Source organism: Microcebus murinus, chromosome 7 (genome assembly GCF_040939455.1).
Source record: "Microcebus murinus isolate Inina chromosome 7, M.murinus_Inina_mat1.0, whole genome shotgun sequence".
NCBI classification, from domain to species: domain Eukaryota; kingdom Metazoa; phylum Chordata; class Mammalia; order Primates; family Cheirogaleidae; genus Microcebus; species Microcebus murinus.
This window is the reverse complement of record NC_134110.1, coordinates 9,622,623-9,631,619: the sequence shown is the minus strand read 5'-3', so window position 1 is coordinate 9,631,619 and position 8,997 is coordinate 9,622,623. Positions and strand designations below refer to the sequence as shown.

At 42.1% G+C, this 8,997-nt stretch overlaps 1 long non-coding RNA gene across 1 annotated transcript; it reads left to right on the top strand.

The window, feature by feature from the left end:
- The first annotated feature begins 1,694 nt into the window (after nt 1-1,694).
- Nucleotides 1,695-8,726, top strand: LOC142871843 (uncharacterized). Its single transcript, XR_012920005.1, has 3 exons — nt 1,695-1,807; nt 2,456-2,585; nt 8,011-8,726. It is a non-coding gene; the product is annotated as an uncharacterized LOC142871843 (long non-coding RNA).
- Nucleotides 8,727-8,997: the final 271 nt, after the last annotated feature.

Here is an 8,997-nt window from a genome sequence, read left to right as displayed (position 1 = left end):
AGAAGTGTATGAGTGTTTTTATTTCTCTGCATCCACACCAACATTTGTTGTTTGGGAATTTTTTTTGATAAAATCCCATCTATAAAGAAGACATCTGCACTCAAATGTTTATGGCAGTACTATTCACAATTGCAAAGATGTGGAAACAACCCAAGTGCCTATCAATACATGAGTGGATGAATAAAATGTGGTATATATATATATATATATATATATATATATATATATATACACAATGGACTACTACTCAGCCATATAAAGTGGTGAACTACCTATTGATTTGTGCTGGATGGAGCTGGAACCCATTTCTCTAAGTGAAGTGTCACAAGACTAGAAAAACAAACACCACATGTACTCACCATTAAATTGGTATTAATCTATCAACACTAATGTGCATATATGGGAAGTAACTTTTATAGGGTATCAGGCAGGTGGGAGGGGGCAGAGAGGATGGGTATATGCACACCTAGAGGATGCAGGGTGTGCTGTCTGGGGGACAGGAATGCTTGTAGCTCTGACTTGGGCCATGCAAAGGCAATTTATGTAACCAAAACGTTTATACCCTGTAATGCTATGAAATAAAAAGAAAAATTAAGATAGGCTTGCTTCTTGTCAGTGGCCAAGAAATCCTTAAAGTCCTTTATGTATTCTTGCTCCTCCCTTACGTTTTGCCAGCAGCTATGTGTCCACTGCCACTTGGCGTGTGTTCATTACTGGGATGGCGCCATGGCCCACACTATTTAAGTTATTCGCTCCGTCTTGCTCGTACTTGGGCTTTTTCCTTGTTACTGCCCAGGCTGTGCAGTTGAATTAATGAGAGTGAAATGTCCATAAGACCCGACTCAGTTCTACTGCTAAGGGTCCGTCCAGGTGCTTGGCGCGCTGGCTTTGTCGCTTCAGCTCCACCATAAGCCCCGTTTCCTTGCTGCCCCAGACTTGACCCAGAGAGGGCCCAGGCAGCATTCTGCCTCCGTGGATCACATTCCTTGGCCTTCCAGGTTGGGGTGATGTTTTAGGGGCCTCTTGCTAACGCACCAAAGCCCAAGCGTGCTGGGCCCTGCTCTACTCTTTCATTGTCTGTCCGACTTCAGTTATTTGCGGGCATGTGTCTGGAACATTATCAGGAAACTGGAGGGCACAGGCCTCGGCCCCAGTACAAGTAGGTGAAACTCCAAGCTCCTTTAACAAAGGATTTGTAAACTGTTTTCTAGAAGTCCTGATGGTTTGTCGATCTCTTTCGCTGTTTGAGAAACAAACACAGCTGAAGGGCTGGGAGGCTCCCGCGCCCTCCGTGGAGGTCGTTGCCAGGGTCCATGGACCTCCCCGAAAGAAAACCTCATGAATGGGTGCATGTCCATGTAAGATGTTCTGTAGCTTTCATCAGATTCTCAAAGGAGTCAGAACCTCCAATTATACGCCTTTGTTCTCAAGGGATCATCCAGCTTAGGGATACCCCGCTACTTATTAACTACCCCCGAACTCCCAGTAAAAAAAAAAAAAAAAATTTAGGGGAGCCAGTTGATTCGTTTTAAAATAAAAATTGTTATTTGATACAATATGCCTTATTCTACAGTTTGAATTTGCATTTTATATATAAATATAATTTTATACTTATAAATTTAGTTATATATAGGTCTTAAAACATACGAATTTCATACATACATGCGCACACATATATGTTTACATAACAGAGCTGAAGTTGGGTCTTGGGTGTCTTCCTCTGCCTGCCTGAGTTCCACTCCCATCTCTGGAGCGTGCTCCGTCCCTTCTGCCGTGCAGATGCAGCTCGCTGAGCCACTGTACCTTAGTAAGTGTGCTTAATGTTTCCCTGGGGGACGGCTGCTGTCGATTTGTACTGAAAGTGCTGTTAGTGCTTTTGCTCAAGAGACTGTTTGCTCTTATTACACAGATACATTTTTGTTGCTGTTTTCGAAAGGAAAAAAATGTTTCTTATGACTTGAGGGGAAAAAATGTTAAAAAGATATCTGCCTGGGCCATACCTTGAATAGGTTGGCACCACGGTTGAGAAAGCCGTCTTCCTTCCAATGCTTATGTGGAACTCAGAGCACATCTTTAAAAGAAATAAACAGAGACAATTTGATTTAACTAACAACCAAATGTTGCTTAACCAATTGAGCATTTTTTTTTTTTTTTAATGCTTAAACAATGGACTTTGAGCTCCCATTTGCTTTGCTGGGGGTGTTGGTTCCTTGCTGTGCCGTCCATATGAGCACAACTGCTTCTGTGAATAAGCCCTGCTGTGGTGGGCAAAATGCAGGAGGTCTGAAGTCAAGGAAATCTAGATTCGATGCCTGACTGACAATTTGATTTAATGCTTCTGCGTTTCAATCACTTCACCTCTAACCATGGGGATAATAAGGACTATTACGTAGATTGGTAATAAAATAATGATCATACAGTCCTGGCACGTGGTGGTTATTTCTGTGTATTTCAGAAATAGGTGTTCAATAAATGTGCAATTATTAAATGCCAACTGCACTGAAGAGGCATGGGTCCTACTGCTACGTGTGACCAGAGAAAACCCAGCTGCTATGGAGAAGACAGCATCTCGATTTTGCTTCTCGGTAATTATACTTCATTCTCCTTTGCTTGCTGTGTCCATTTGCTGTGTATATTGATTTTATAGCATGATTCGTTGCAGTGGAGACAGATTGGAGTAATACATTAAAAATATTCACCAAGGAGGCCAATTTTTCAGACAAATGCATAATGAAGCTTCTGATTGTCTCAAATGATTTATCCCCATGACTATTCGTCAAGGCTGGTACATTATTTTTTCGGTGAAGTTGGAGATTTCAGGATAAGATATAAGACTTGTGGTTCTCAAGTATAAACAGAGAAAAATTCAACCACTGAACTGATGGTAAAGTCATTGAATTTATTAAATTGTTAATAGTGCAGTCTCTTCAGAGTAATCTTTATAAACTGGAGAATTAATTAACTCCTTATGTTTCTCCTTTTTTCTTTTCCTCATTTTCTCTATTAATTGGGCAGAGAGGCAAGTTTTTCGTGGCCTATGATTGAATGTTCCCAGATGGAAAGTACCCAGGGAAGTTCTGTCAAATCCTATGACTCAGAGATGATCTAATACAATGGTCTGTTTTCTGTGTCTTATGACATTTTTTAAAATTTTAAACTTTTTGCTTTGTAATATTTTAAGATTTACAGAAAAGCTACACAGCTAATACAGAGAATTCCATATACTTTTCACCCATATTTTCCAAATGTTTAACATCATACTTAACCATGGTGTATTTGTAAAAACTAAGAAATTCACATTGCTGCAACACTTTTCACTAAACTACAGGCTTTATTTTGCCAGTTTTTCTAGTAATGTCCTTTCTTTTTGTTCCAAGATCCAGTCCAGGATACTACATTGCATAATGTCCTGTCTCCTTAATGTGCTGTGTTCTGTGACAGTTTCTCAGTCTTTCCTTGTTTCCCATGACCTTGACAGCCGTAAAGGGTGCCGATCAGATATTCTGTGCAATGTCCCTCACTTTGGGTTTGTTTGGTGTTTTCTCAGGGTTAGACTGGGGGTTAAGGGTTTTGGGGGGAGGAGATGCCACACAAGTAAAGTGCCCTCCCCGTTTACCATATGAAGGAACACATAGCAGCATGACTCATCACTGGTGACGTTAACCTTGATCACTTGGATAAGGTTGTACCTGCTGAGTTTCTTCACGGTAAAGTTACTCTTTTTCCCCTTTCTATAAACTACGTTTTTGGATGCAGGTAACTGAGTCTAGCCTGGACTCCAGGGGAGGGGAATTAAGTTCCACATCTTGGGAAAGGGAGAATCACATTTATTATTTAGAATTTTTTTTGTAAGAAAGATTTATCTATTGTCTTCCATGTATTTATTTATTCTATTAATTACTTAGATCAGCATGGATTCATGGATATTTGTTTTATTCTTTGGGTTACAATCCAATGTGATTGCTATTTATTTTGTCGCTCAGATCGTTCCAGCTTTGCTCCAGTGCTCTTTTAGGTCTGCTCCTATGTCCCTTTGACGCGCCCTGCCTATCTCTCCCCTTCTTTCTTCTCCTCCTTCCCTTCCTCCCTCCTACTCTCTCTTTTCTCCCTTTTTACATTTTTTGGGGGGAGGGCTACTTCATTACTTTATGGATCTACAAGATGTTTCTGGCTCATCTTATATTTCCCCTCCCCCAACCCGAGAAGCAGCCATTTCTCCAAGGAAATGCAGTGTTTCTTTAACACAGACTTTTTGGCCATAAAGGCTGGATTTTAGTCCTAGTTATGCCATGGGCTAGCTGATCATTTGGGGCTAGTTTCTTAAATTCCCCAAGTCTCAGTTTCCATAGCTACAAAGGATAACTATAGACATAGTTCCTATGTCATGGGGTCGTGATGTGAATTAATCCATGTGAAGAATGAAACACAATCTCTTGGGCACAATTTCTCATTGCCCCACATCCTTTGCTGGCAGAAGCTATGTGAGGAATAATAGGAAGAGGGAAAAGAAATCCTGTGAACCCGGGATTGGCAGTACTAGAAGAATTGTTGTAGGAAGGGAAGGCAAATCTGTATCTAGAATATGTATCTGTTGCTGTGAAAAAAAAAATGTTAATCTCTCCATGATGTAAGGAGCCTCAATATAATTGATCAACTGTCAGCCGACAGGAAGATCCCCCAGGAAATGATATCATGTCAAAGACTCAACGTTTGGGGGAGGGAGGGGGCAGGGGCAATATTTGTAACCCTAACAATATTTGTACCTCCATAATATGATGAAATAAAAAAAAAAAAAAGACTCAACGTTGGTTGAGTCTATTGACAATTCCAGCTTTCGGCAAGGGCATTAGCCAGATGAGGTGGGGTGAGGGGAAGTCCGGGGTTTGGGGCACATATGTGTTCTCCATCTCTGTCTTCAGGGCCCTTTTGTTCATGGGCTCTCTAAGCAAACACTAGAGTCAATGGGAAAAGAGACAGTTACACGATAGACAATCCCATCTACCTGATTGTCAGTAGCCTTCTCCACTACGGATGCCTCTTAGGGTGCATTTATATGAGATACAAACATCTTCACGTTTTTCTGCCAGTCAAATGGCTTGTTTGCCAAGGGAATGGCATCCTGTGGGTGGTCTTACTTCCAACCTTATAGGTCTGCACAGTGATTAGTGTGTTGGGGTTCACCAGGGCTTTCATAACGCATCTCAATCTGCCCCGGACGCTTGGCATATTATTGGAATTGCTGAGTCATAAGAACTGAATGGGGACCACCTCCTGGGACAGGAAAGGGTGGACAGTGGATTCGTAGGAACAATAATCAATGCAGACTCCTCCTCTCACCACCTTATCTAAAGAAGCTCTCCCACCCTCACAGGGGCTGCCTCCGGTATACCTAGATTATTTCCATCCTGGCACTTACAATAATCAGCATTTATCTTGTTTATTTATTTACTTGTTAATTGCTTATCTTCTCTACTAGAACATAAACTTCATTAGGGAAAATAATCTGTCTATCTCATTCATGTCTGCATTCTCAGTGTGGGGAATAATGCATGACACATGACAGATTCTCCGTAGATAAGAGTTCAATCTGTGATTCATGGTGACATCTCTTCTAGCTCCAGCGTTCTGTCATTCACTGTGTCAATAAGTTTTTAATAACTATTAGCCATTCTTATGGTTTATTTTGTTTCAACTCATCACAGAGTCTGCATAGCTCAGTGGTTCTAGAAGGCCATTCTTTTATGTCAGTCTAGGGGGATCTCTTTTAATGATACAGCCAGCTGTGGTATAGAATAGCTGTGCATCTTGGAGTCAGGGAGGCACGTTGAAGTAACTCTGACCCCGTACAAGGCCATAAGGAATTTTTCAAATGCTTGGCCTGTAGGGACAAACACATAGACAAATACACACAGTGGCGTGGCATTTGGTTTCATAGAATTCCAGGAAGGCACATGGGTGCTGCGTTTTGCCCCAGTGAGAATGGGCCTTTGTAACCAGGAAAAGGCCCTGGTCTTAAGTCCAGTGCAGCTCTGGGACATTCCTCAGCCAAACATCAAGAAAAGGGACGTATTGTTCTGCAAGACCCTTGTGCCTGGGTTATCTTAACTCCTCAGTTCCCATGTCCCTGTGACCCCAATTGGTGTTACAGGGACAGCAGCCAATCTCCAAAGTCTGGGCAGTCTGAGATCCAGTCAGATACCCTCAGCCCTCCGAGCTGGCTAGCAAGTGAAGCAATTGTATTCAAGAGTGAGCTGGCCACACCGGTCACTGGCCAGGGGGCCATTTTAAGGGGGCAGTATTCAATTTGTGTTTTAACCCTAAAAATGACCCAAACAAAAAATTATAGGATTTATACGGATAGAGACTATGGCTCCGTATTTTTTCTCCTTGCCAGCTGGTACCAAACTGAGTTCCTTGTCTTGGCTACACCATGAGGAGCGTTGCAGATGTAGGGCAATTGTATGGGGGCACAATGAAAAGAGTAACCCCTTGAAGATACACTTCTTCTCTGTCAAATCCATCACGTTCTAGGGGCTCAGCTTTGCAGAGAAGCAAACCCCACTTTTGCCCTCGCTGGGCCCCTCCTACAGGATCTAGGATGACTCTGTTGAAGTCAGTCCCTACTGACAGTGTCATGCTGTAGTTCTCCTGTTGGGGCCCTGGAGGCTGGGAGCTCATGGGGAGGAAAAATGTCCCAAACTCTTCCTACCCTGTTCTTTCCATCTCCGCAAGGCCAGCACATGGGTCCACATAAAGTTCTTTGCTAAACAAGGGAGGAAATGTTCAGAAGGGGAACACAAGGTGACAAAGACGACAGAAAAAGCTCCAGCTAATTTAGAACTTCTTTGCCACCCATAAGGGAAGATATGTCTAGACGTAGGCAAAGGTGGTGATGTCCTGGCAGAGGTGTATTTGCCAGAAAGCTAACGAAGACTTAGCTTCAGGGCCCCTCCCTTGCATGGCCCTGGGAGGGAGAGACGTTCAAGTGTTTGTCCAAGGTGTTTGTCCAATTTGCAGAAGTGAGATTTTAATTCCAGACAGTTAAGAACCACCTCTATAGCCAGCCCATTTTATTCTCTGTCGACATCCTCCCCCCCACCATGTGCGGCATGGAGTAGCCAAGGGCATTTGCGACATACAGAGAGGAAAGTTGTTTTGAGAACACATTTAGTTTGTTTGGATGTAAATTATTTGTGCGGTTGCTGTGGCTGCCTGTATAGTTGCTAGCAGCTGTAGCAACTGTCCTGTAGAGGAGTGGCTTCGAGGAACAGCCCTGTCCTGCTCGTGCCCACTCTCCCAGCATCGTCACACAAAGGAGCATGGCCTCAGGTCATGGGGACGCCTCAGGTGGGGACCAGCACCATGGCAGGGACGAGAGATGAAAAATACAGAGTCAGATATCAGGCTGGAAAATTCTTCCAAACCCAACAGCTCATATAAAAAAGAAAGTAGATATTAGTGTTCTGGAATCTATAACAATTTCAAAGAAACATGTAACATTAGTAATAATAGTTTTTGAGGGGAAAGGAAATTTCCTAAACTCTCAATGATAAATAAATTTTATTCTACCATTATAAAGAAAAGACTAAACTATCTTCTTAATTTCTCTATAGGGTATGTTATAAAATACCAAGGTATTTAGCTAAAATTGTGGGTAGACAAATACCAAAATTGTGGACAAAAAAATATATGTGTTAAACAATGAAGTCATCAAAATACATATATTTTTTGAAACAAATATAAAATACAAATATAAAAAACATTTCGCTATGTTGCCCAGGCTGATCTTGCAATCTGGGCTCAAGAGATCCTCTTGCCTCAGCCTCTCGAGTAGCTGGGACTACAGGCGTGTGCCACCACGCCCAGCTTAAGTCATCAGAATATTATGTTATTTACTGCATGTTTAGAGCATTTGATCAACTTTTAAAAACTTGTAATTTGTTGTGATGTCTTTCTGCATTTCTGATTTTTGTGTCTTTAGTTTTATATTCTTTTTTTTTTTCTAATAAGGACTCCCTAATTGTGTATTTCAAGCCTTGTAAAACCTTGAGCTGCCCGGTGCCCAGGGATTCTCTGTTGGCAGAGGACCTGGCCTTTGCTTCTGTCCTCGGCATGGCAGTGCACATCACCTCCCGAGCCCTCAACGTCTGACAAATCCATCAGCCACTTTGAGAAAACCCACTGCTTCCACAAAGAGACTTTATCTCCTGCTCTCGGAGAGCATGCGTGTCTCCGTCTCCAGGTTCCCGGATGTTCCCTGCGCTCCGGCCAGGTGAAAAGCAACACTTCACAGACACCAAGGAGTGACGACAGGCGTGGTCATGCGGGCGAGGGAGGGTGGACCCTGCCATTTAGGTGTCTTTTTTTAGTTATGATCTGTGAGTCCCATTGCCTGGCTTTGTATAAAAATCATCATCCACGCACACATGTTTATTTTTCTTTGAGTCTATACAGTATAAAATCACAATGAAAAAAATATTTGTCTTTTTAACAGGGGTATGGCCCTTAGAGACGGTGGGACTCCATCATCTTTCTTGGAAGCATTAGGTTTCTTCCCGGCTGTGTTTGGGACGGAGGTGGGAATGGTTGGTGGTGTCGCCAAAGGATCACACTGATGGAATTTGTTCCCAGCTTAGAGGAAAAGTAGCCAATAAGTTTGTGATTTAATACAGCTGATGGGAATCACCATTATTTTTGAATCAATGAAATTGAATAAACCATCACTAGCAATGTGCTGAACTAAATCCCTTCGATGAATCTATTCGACAAATATTAACTGAGTAACTGAGCACCTACTCTATGCCAGGCACATAGAAAAAGCATAAACTTGTTAGACTTTTTAATATTTGTGTCACATATTAAATAAAAAGTGATTATGAAAGAGAAACATCAGGACACAGAAGTCAGTACAAATAGCAAAACAGTGTTAATTTAGAGTTAGCCAGCACTTTGTATTATTACCCTGTTTTAGGTACTGGGTCACCACATCACACATAT